The 10,648-nt window shown below is 54.1% G+C and overlaps 1 protein-coding gene across 1 annotated transcript in view; it reads left to right on the plus strand.

The window, feature by feature from the left end:
• Positions 1-7,532: 7,532 nt before the first annotated feature.
• CNTFR (ciliary neurotrophic factor receptor) overlaps positions 7,533-10,648 on the plus strand; it is a 29,999-nt gene continuing 26,883 nt past the window's right edge. The window contains exon 1 of the mRNA XM_008070831.1: positions 7,533-7,646. The gene's annotated coding sequence lies outside the window, so the exon portion shown is untranslated. The remainder of the gene's footprint in view (positions 7,647-10,648) is intronic.

Consider the following 10,648-nt stretch of genomic DNA (forward strand, 5'->3'; position numbering starts at 1 on the left):
CAGAGTAGTGTGTCTTCTCGTGCGTGGGGGCTGGGCCGTGGGGAGGTCACCAGACGGACAGCTCGCCTCCGCTCCTCTCCTCTCTCGAGCCTCTCCTCCTGCGTCTAGCTCTCTCCCTGGCTCTCTCCCTCGGCCCCCTCCTCCCTTCAGTAGCTTCAGGCGGGCAGGACTATTTCACGCCTTGTTGAAAATTCAGGATTTTCTTTCTCTTTCCGTCTAGTCTCTCTCTCTTTGAGAAGCGTCTGTGTGTGTCTGTGTGGCTGGCGACTTGTCTGCAACATTGGGTGTGTGTCTGCGTGCCACTGTGGGAATGTGTCTGTAACACGAGTTGTTTTGCCTGTAATGCTTGGTATATGTTTGTTTGTGTCACTGGGGGTGTTTGTGTGACTGTAACCACTAAGGGAATGAGAGTCTGAAATGCTGGATGTTTTTGTGCATCTGTAATTGCCTGTGTCCGTGGGGTCTGAAACATTGGCTGTATTTTTGTGTGTCTAACCCTGGGTGTGATGGTGTGTACCATCGCATGTGTGGGGATGGGGCTTGAGCAATTGGATATTCCAAGAGATGTAGGGCTAGCCAGGACTTGGGGAGTGAAGGGGCCTATGTGTCTTAAACCCTGCCCCCTGTCTCCACTGTCACAACCCACACAGATCTCCGCTGGTTCCTGGGACTCCCGGTCCGGGTTGGTGAGACAGAGCTAAGGTTCACACTCTGTTGGGGCTGATACTCCAACTGAGACCCTGAGCCTATACAAAGACTAGGAGTTTCCAGTTCACACTCAAGACTTCCCAGGGCTCTGGAATTCATACTCAGATTTACCCTGGGACACTCAAACTCATTCTAGGGTCTTGGGGTTCACACTCAGAATTACATCAGTACGGTGGGACTTACATTCAGATTCATACTTGCATTGTGGGGCTCACATCCAGATGAACGGACACTTCAATCTTGGGGTTCCCACTCAGACTCACAGTGGGGCTCTGTGCTCACACTGGAGCCTGTGTGTGTCTACAGACTCATACTTGGATTCCTATTTCTGTCCTTTGGCTCCCATCCTATGCTCAGAATCTCCATGGGGTCCCAGGCTCACGTTTGAACTCACATGAAACTCTAGAGTTTACTAAGATTCCCACTTACATTCTCGAACTCATACTCGGAGTCATACTAAGATTAGGGGCTCATGCTCAGACTCACATGGGGAACCTGGGGCTCAGAGAGATTCAACTTAAGGACTTAGAACACTGGGGTTCGTCGTCAGTCTTACATTTCTGTGTCGGAGCTCACACTCAGACTTACGCTTCCATGCCGGGGCTCACATTCACACTCAAGGACCCTGGAGCTCACTGGGATTCCTACTGGGACCTTTGGGTTCACACTTAGATTCATGGGGGGACTCTGGAAGTCAGACTTACATGGAGACTGGCACTAGGACTGGCGCTTAGACTCACACTAGGATCTTGGTGACTCCCTCAGACTTTCATGAGATCCTGCAGGTCTCACTTAAATTTGCCTTGGGATCTCAGAACTCACACTCAGACTCACAGAAGGACTCTGGTCCTCAAGATTCTCCCCTTCCATCCTGGGATCATGTTTAGAGTCTCAGTGTTCACGCTCAGTCTTACACTAGGATTCTGATGCTCAAGCTCAGACTTACATGGGCTCAGACTTTAAAAGGGACCCCCGGGCTCACACTCAGACTCATCCAGATGAGTCACCTTAGCTCATATTTGGAATGCCCTTAAAACAAGGGGCTCACACTCAGACACTAGAACTCGAATGCTTACACTGACTTGTATGAGAATCCTGGAACTCACACTTGATCTGGAGCTCACTTTCAGATACACTGGGACTTACACTCCGATGCACCTTAGGTCCTGGGTTCATTCTCAACCCATACTTACATATTGGAGTTCACACTCAGACTGACATTAGACCCTGATGCTTACGTTAAGCTCCCACTTCCATCCCGGGGCTCACATTCAGACCCACACTAAGCTCTTGGTGTTTACAATGCCAGTGGAACTCAGAGCTCATTGTCAAGTATGGCCACACTTGCTTTTGGATTGTGGTGTGTATCAGGACAACTGAGGTGAGGAGCAGAGACTGCTACAAGACCCTGTTCCCTGTGGGGAGTGAAGAGGATACACACTTGGTCACGTCCCTTTCTTGGGCTGTGGGCTGATGGAGTGGGTGGTAGGAACACTGATCCAGTCACACCTCCCTGCTTTCCATAAGGAGACTAGACTCTTGGGAGGAAGATCTGAGTGACTTGTGGGTATAGGCAGGCATGAGCCCTTAGAGTCCTCCAGAATAGTTTTGGACACCCCTTCTGTGGCAGAGAAGGCCTGGTGGGGGAAAGAAGACTCCTGTCTTCCCAAGACATCTTTCCCACTCCCCATCCCAATCATTTTTAAGATGGGAGGGGTGTGAAGACTGACCTGGCAAGGGAGCTGGTCTTTGGCTCCTGTGATCTTGGAGAGATGGCAGCCCCAGGTCTGTGGTGAGAAGGTAGCTGGAGAGAGAGCCCTCTCTTTTCTCCCCTGCCCTGACTCGAGGTGGGTAGGGGCCATGTTATGTATGTCTCACAGTATCTCCAGGAATGCCCGCTGAGCTCTTATCCTGGGTCCAGGGTATGCCCAGATTTCTCCCTCCACTCCCCAAAAGAGCAGCAGTCCTAGGGGCCCTAGATTGCAGCCAGCCCTGGGACTCCACCTGCCCTGGAGACATGGCTCTGCACTTTATATGCCTTCCTGCTGTGTAGACCTCTAGGTGGGGTTGCCTGAGGTACACTGGCCCCCCCACCCCATGGGAGACCACACAAAAGGGACATGGTCCTGCAACTCCCCACCCCAGGCTGAGATGGCTGGGCTATAACAGCTCTCTGTCCCTAAAGGGGACACATGCTCTCCAGCCTCCCTATGGGGGTGGGGGGCTTGGAGGCAAGACGCCCTGCTCCCTGCCCCCCCATGGCGAGTTGAAGTGTAAATGAATTGGAAACATATGGAGTGGATTTTCTTTGAAATGCAGATGGGTTGGGGGGGGACCATGTGTGCCTGGTTTGGGGGGGTCCCGGAGAGCAAGGAAACAGAAGAGTGAGCTGACCCCTCCTCCAGACCCACCATGGGGTGGGGGTAGTGGGGGAGACTTCAGCTGTGTAAACTCCTGTGGCTCTGGGTGACCACACCCTCAGGGGCTCCAGCTTCCTGTGGGGAGGGGCTGGGGAGGCAAGTGGTCCCTGGGGGTGGAGAGCACTGAGGTCATCAGCCCCTTTTACCTCTGCAGAGGACAGAGACAGCCGCAAAGCACAGAGCTGTGCTGGGTTGGGGGTCGCCAGAGCCAGGAGTTCAAACAGATGTGGGGGAAGAGTTAGACCATGCTGTTGTGGACCACAAGCTCCCAGAAAGCTAGGGCTAGAGTTACAGTAGAAGGAACAGAGGTTAGACTATGGTGGTGACTTGTGCTCAGTTCAGGGTCCGTCTGGGGTTTAGGAATGGACTGAAGAGTCCTCAGTGCTGCAGGAGGACAGCTTTCTCCAGACCCAGTGCAGTCAATGTGCCTCACCATACCTACCGATACTCTCTCACACGATACTCAGCAAGGATGCACAGTAGTTGCCTGTGAGCTCTGTGGGACCCAGGGGCTGGGTCTACCTTGCTTGCCACTGTTCCCTCTACCCTGGCACAGACCTGGTACACAGTAGGAAGGCAGTACTGAGTAAACGATTTATCTTTTTCTCTCTCATCAAACTGAGTGCCCCTTGTGGGCAGGAATCCCTGGCTCCCTGCACAGTGCCTAGCAGGGAGTAGGTGCTCAATAAAAGTTGAGAAATGAGTGGCTGAGTGGCAGACCACAGGCAGAGGGGACTCTCTGGGGTTTGTGGCTCAAGACCCAACAGCCCCTGTCGTACACCCCATTTGGGTCAAAGAAGCCCTGAATGGTTTGCAGGCTAGACTCCAGGAGGGGCTAGACTTCACTCAGGGAAGGAGTACAGAGGATAGGTGCCTTCTTTCTTGGAAAGGTCTGGATGAGGGGAGATTGGGGCAGGGCAATACCCTAATTCTATGGTAGGGGTCAGAGATCACTCTGCCCTCTCCCCAGCTTTAGGATTTTTCAGAAGGTAGGGAAGACCCTTTTTCCCCCATGTGGTTGTGAGCATGTTCCTTACTCTCTCTAGGTCTGGGTTTCTCACTGAGGAAATGGACCCCATCTCTGAGCTTCTATGGCTGAGCTCTGAGGCTGCAGGCACCAAGGACTATCTGTATTGGTTATTAATGTCTGTCTGAGAACATGGGGTTCGGATCCTAAAAATACTTTGTCCAGCCAGAGCCCAGCAGTTGCTGGTGGGAGCCAGTGTAGCAGTGGCTGCATCTTGGTCAGATAGAGACAGAGAGGGAGAGGCACACACCCATCCATACCCAGGAAAGACTGGGAGAGTGTGTGAGCATGAGGAAACTGAGGCAGCATGAACGGGAGATGCACAAGACACAGAGCCTTTATTTTATATGGAACAAAGGTTTATAAAATTACTGGTGCCGGTTAGTCAAATTATGGCAACATTAAAGCTAATCTGTTATCCTGCACTGCAGAGAATTTCCTTCTTAGAGAGTCTGGAGATACATCTGATATCAGACATAAAAATCAAGTAGTCAGTAGGAACCATTTCAAGTCCAGCTTCAGGATGTTCCAAAATAAGACTGTGGCAAAGAAAACAAAGTATTTTCCCAAGTACCCTTTTCTGAGCCACTGCCCCCATCCCTATCTCCTTAGAGCCCTTCCTTGCTGCCAGAGTCCCAACGTGGGTCTTCAGATTCCCTTTTATAGTCACTTCTGACTCCCAGACTTTTGTGTGGCCCCTCTCCCCAGAAGAAAGCCACACAGTGGTCTCCAAAAGGCAAGAGGAGCTCAGAGTCAGAAGGTAGATGCTGTGTGACCTTGGCCCGTGAGCTGACCTTTCTGGGCCCCTCCATGAAATCGTGGGATGGGGGGGCTGGGCCCTGGCCCAGGCTGGGAGAGAAGGCGGTTTTGGCACCCATCCAGGCCCCTGACGTCAATGACTCTCCAAATAATGGAATCAATATTGGGGTGGGGGGGCAAGCGTGAACCAGGCCCCAGCGATTAGAAACAGATCAGCACAAACCCGCAGCTGATTCTGATAGAGCTGCCTTGGAGAGCTCGGGTGGGAGGCCTGGAAGGAGGTGGACCTTGAGGGGTGGTGCTTGGGAATGGGGAGGTGGAGCCACTGAGTGCCCAGGGCTTGAGGGTACGCAAGTGGGCAGAGCCTCAGGCTGTCTGGGGTTAGAATGATGGGGTGGGGTGTCCTGTCCTGGTCCCTTCCTTGAGGAACTTGGAGCCTACTGGCTTCAGAGGCGAGGTGAAGTTTGTGGATGGAGACTTCTTTCAGCCAATGAGTGATAAAGAGTGGGCTCTCCCTGCATCCCAGATGTGGGCCCCTAGGCCACATTAGGGGACACGGGTTACACCCAGGTAGGGTGAGAGGTCTGAGCGAGATATAAGTGAGATGACCTTTTGACTGGGGGCAAAGAGCATTAATCCAAGATAGAAAGATGGGTGTCACCCCCCGCACTCAGATTGGGGGTCTGACCTCCTCCATCAGCTCACGTTCTCTCAGCCTTCTAGAAGGCAGCAGGTGAGGATGGAGGGGGCCTTGGGGTCCATGGGGGGCTGGCCTGGCGGCAGCTGAGAAAAAACAGGAAGAAGGGCAGGGGGAGCGGCTGTAATTATAGGGCATTTATTATTAATCAGATGAAATTGCTGGAAGCAGCTGGTGTAATGTGCGTAGCGATACAGGCTCTGCATGCCCCCCCCAACATACACACACACTTACACACACCACGCACAGCCTTGCTCACTTTCACAGTTTGTTTCTTGTGAAGGTCAGATGGGTCTATATATGTCTCTGCGTCTGTGTGTAGTGGAGTGTATCTGTGTTTCTTCACGTGCCCTCCTCCACCCCATTGTCTCCTTTTCCAACTTATCTCTGTCCTTCTTTGGCCTGGTGTGTGTTTCTCTGTCTCTGTCTTCCCCTCTATTTCTCTCTCTCTGGTGTGTCTTGGTGTGTCTGTAACTGTCACCATCAGCCTATCAGTCTGTCTCTAATGCCTTGTTTTAATTTCTGGCGGTCTCTCCCTGGTTGATGATGTCTCTGCATCTCTGGGCAGGATTGGATGACATGGAGTCCCTTTCTCATGGTGTGTGTTTAGGCACTTAACCATACCTTTGGCAGATACATCTGGGACCTGTTTTTTTTTTTTGAGTTGGAGTCTCACTCTGTCGCCCAGACTGGAGTGCGGTGGCATGCTCCTGGCCACCCCAGCTTCAACCTGCTGGGCTCCGGCGATCCTTCCACCTCAGCCTTCCAAGTAGCTGGAACTACAGGCACGTGCTACCATGCCCGGCTAATTTTTGATTTATTGTAGAGACGAGGTCTCACCAAGTTGTGCTCAGGCAATCCACTCACCTCGGCCTCCCAAAGCGCTGGGATTACAGGCTGAGCCACCGAGCCTGGCCTGGGACCTGTTTTTAGAGGGAGAGTTGGACCCTGAAGAGTTGGACCCTAGAAGATGAGGTTCTGTTGAATAACTGGAGTCCATAGAAATAACAGTGGCTTTCAATATACCACTGAGCTTAATTCCAGCTCCCTTACCAACTACCAGTTGTGTGACTTTGGGCAAGCTGCGTTTGCTCCTTGAGCCTCAGTTTCCTTATCTGTACAATGGAAACAAGATTTACCTCTGAAGCTTATGTCGATGATTCAGCACAAAAATGTAAGTTAAATACTTATCATGATGTCTAGCTAGTCAAAGATCCTGAACAAGTGCTAGCTGATACTATTTTTGAGAAAGGCACTGTGGAGGAGGGTGAGAGATCTGCAGAGGCACATCGGTATAGCAGAAAGTCTTTGGGGCTAGATATGGACTCAAATCTAGGCTCTAGAACCGTCCAGCTCTGTGGTCATGGGCAAGACCTCCTTAAATTTCCGTTTCCTTATCTGTCAAATGGAAAGAACACTAGAACCTACCTCATGGAGAAGTCATGAGGATTAAATGAGACAATGCGTGTAAAGTGCCTAACTCTGTTCCTGGCATATAACACATGCTCAATAAATCATAGTGGTGACAAGAAAGAGGATGTTATGATGGTGGATGTTTACGCCATGCCTGTGCCCTTGTGACTCCGAGTGTGCACGTAAGGATGTGCGATATGGAGGTGGCTGTGTGTCCTCAAGCGGGTTGTGTAAGAATTTTGGATTGCCTGTGGTGCGTATCTGTGTGTGGTATCGGGCTTCTGCTTCCTGGCCTCCCTTTGTTCCTCTGGTTCAGAACCTGAAGTCAGCAAGGGACACTGGAAGGAGGCTTGTTCCACTCCCAACTCTCCTTCCAGACGTTTATCTGCTTGCTGCCCGCTTCGTTCTCCCCATCTCACAGTGGGCTTGCGGGTATGGAACGAGCTCTGAGTTGGACTAAGGACTGTGGCTCCTCTGTGACCTCTGATTTGTGCCCTTCGCCCTTCTAGAATCCAGCCTTGTCGCCCCATCTCACCCCTTGGTTTTGGAAGTCCCAGGAAGAGTTTGGTTTGGAGGAGGAGGAAGATATTGATGTGCTTGGTGTGTGGCCAGTGGTGAAGAGGTAGGTACTGGGGGTCCAGATAGGGCAGGTCAGTCTCAGGGCATCAAGCAGGTGCAGTGGGGCTGTAGGTCTGGGGGACGTGAGTGAAGAAGGACCTGAGGTCTTGTCCACGTGTTCCCTGTTGTTCCTCCTGAGGTTTGGGGCTCAGCTTGGCTGGGGCTTTTCACATACCCCTTGTACCCATTATAGGCCCAGAGAAGGAAAGAGACTTACCCGCAGTCACACAGGCAAGGGCAACACCAGCTTGAAAAACTGGATTCTACACCACGGAGGGCTGAGTCCCAGATATGGGAGTATGTTTCCATTTCAGTGTTCTCAGCTTTCCTCTCTGCTCCCAAAACATCCCTCTGGCTTGAATGGGGGAGCAGCTGGGCTCAAAGGAGATGGGATAGGGGGTCAGAAAGTCCAGAATCTTCTGAGATTAGCTGCGGGGCTGAGCTTGACTCTCCCTGCCTCTCATTCAGGCCAGGCAAGTCCCCCAGATTGGCAGCCGGGGGTGGGGGCATCCAAGGAATCGAGGCACTGGAGCGGAACGGAAGGGCCTATTGTCCAAAGCCCGCCAGAGGCCCACAAAGGCCGGCTGGGCTTTTCATCTCAGCTCCCAAACAGACTGGCCATTTTCCCGGCTTGCCAAGGGAGGGACTAAACCCCCAGAACTGGGACTGGGGTGTTGTTAAGGGTGGAGTGGGGTACCCCAGTCTGACACATAAGAGAAGCTGGAGGCAGGGAGGCCCAAGATGGCTGCAGAGAGCTAAGCTTTTCACCTCACTGTTCCCAGAGGACCCAAGGACATAGGGTGGGTGTCTGACAGAAGCTCGGACTAGGATGGGGCTGGGAAATGGATTTACAGAAAAATAGATAATATTTATGGGGTACACACTGGGAGAAGTCTGATGGCTTATTGGAAAGTGGGCTACTGAGCTGTGAGGTCATGTAATCCTCCCCCCACATTGGGAACACCTTAGGGAGCCAGGACAGGAGCTGGAGAAGAAAGAGATAGCAGTTAGGGGAAAGAATGGGCTCCCTGCAGCAGGAGGGACTGAAGCCAGACAGCAGGAAGGACTTTCTGCCAGTGCACAGTAGCTCAGATGCCCTGACCCTGTTCCTGGGGATCTCAGAGGATCACAGAAAGCAGGGGAGCTGGAGAACACCCCAGGGGCTCAGGCTGAGGCTGCTTCTGTGGGGGCCGAGGAGGAGGCCGGGGAGGGAGGACTTGGCAGTTCCGTTCACCCTCCCCCAGCAGCACCTCCAGCACCACTTTAAAAACAGCTTTTTAATTTAACAAAGTGGATGAAAAACTGTTTTTGGAAATAAAAGCTATCTGCTGTCTCCTAGGCTTGCACTCAGCCCTCGCAGAGAGAAAGCCTCTTTCTGGGCTGCCGGTGGCTCCTTTCCTCTCTGTCTCTTTTTGTTTGTTTCTGCTCCTGGGCCCCCAGCTTCCCTTTGGCCTCCCATCACCCCTCTCTCTCTCCATCTTGGCCTCCATGGAAGTCTCACCCTCTGTCTCTTATCTCAGCGGTGTCTCTGCGTTTCCTTCTGTCTCTCCTCTTCCAGTCTCTCTCTGCTGCGGCCCATCTCTCTCTCCTGATTGTCTCTGTCTCCCAGCCTGTCTCAATCTCAGTCTCCCTCCACCCCCCTCCTTCTCCCCCAACCCCAGCTCTAAATGGGTCTATTTAAAACGCCCGACGCTGCCAAGTCAGAAAAGCGTCTCCTGATAAAGCGCATTAGGCGGAGGGAGGGAGGAGGGGGAAGGAGGGAGCGGCGGGCGGACGGATTGATCCAAGCCCGTAACCCCATTAATCAGGCAGTGTGGATCCCCCTCCCTCCCCCGTTTCAGCCCCTTCTGAGCTAAAAGCCCCTTAAATATTTATCACCCCTCCCCCACGGGGGCAAAGGGAGGGGTGTGTGGCCCTTGGTGTGAGCATCCCCAGCTGCCTGGTGACCCCCACCCTGTGAGCTTGTGCACATGTGTGCGTGTGCTCATGTGTACATGCGTGGTTATGCACACCTGACAAGCCAGGGAACAGCTGCCCAGATGGTGACGGGCAAGTAGGCCGTCACCATCTGGGCAGCTGTTCCCTTGGGCAGGCCCGGAGACCCTAGGAGTCTGGCCCTGCTTCTGCCCCCCCTCCCGAAAGGGTACTTGAGCTTGCGGAAGAGAGAGATCTGAGGATCCTCATCCCGCCCCGAATGTAGAAAGCTGCTGGAAGATTGGGTGGCCTTGCACCATCAGGATGGTGAGCCTGGGGTTCAACTTCCAGATTCCCCCAAATTCCCAGCATAGGAAGTAAGTTGGGGGCCCCAGGTCCTCAAGTGCAGGAAAGGTAACTTGGAAGGCCGGCTGAAGTCCCCCCGTTATCCTCAGAGGCTGGAGCAGGATCTAGAACACGGCCTGGGGGTGGCTTGAGGACCTCCCATGCCCTAAAAAATTGCCAGAAGGTGAGCTGGGCCTGGGTGGGTGGGTCCGCATCACCCTCAGAAAATCGGAAGGTGGCCCAGAGCTGGGACCGGGTCTCACCGCTGGCTGACACCCCCAGGCAGCGGAGGCCGGCCCGGAGACGGCGGTGGCCTGCACTGGCCCGAGGCAACTTCGCCTCGGACGGGGGAAGGGAGGCCCCGGCCGCCCCTGGGTGTGAGGAGGGGCCCGGACCCGGAGCCGGGAGGGGCCCTTCTCCCTCCCCTCCCCCAGCATCAAGTGCCACATCTCCTCCTGACTCAGACAATTAGATTCAAAGGATGACCTCACTGCATGCCGTCCCTCACTCTCCCTCCGCTCGCCCGCTCGCTCGCTCGCTCGCGCGCGCTGCTTCCTCCCTCCTCCCGGCCCGCTCGCCGACTCGCTCGCTGCAGCTCGGCCCGCGCCGCTCCCCGCCCGCCCGGCCCCGCGCCCGCCGCCCGCCGCCCGCCGCCCGCCGCCCGCCGGGACCGCTGCGGGGGCTGCTCCGGCCTCCCGGGTCGTCCCGGCTGCCCGGGCCCTCGCCGCGGGGACCCGATGCCCGCGG

Source organism: Carlito syrichta, unplaced genomic scaffold (assembly GCF_000164805.1).
Source record: "Carlito syrichta isolate Samal-C Ts95f unplaced genomic scaffold, Tarsius_syrichta-2.0.1 Scaffold112228, whole genome shotgun sequence".
NCBI classification, from domain to species: domain Eukaryota; kingdom Metazoa; phylum Chordata; class Mammalia; order Primates; family Tarsiidae; genus Carlito; species Carlito syrichta.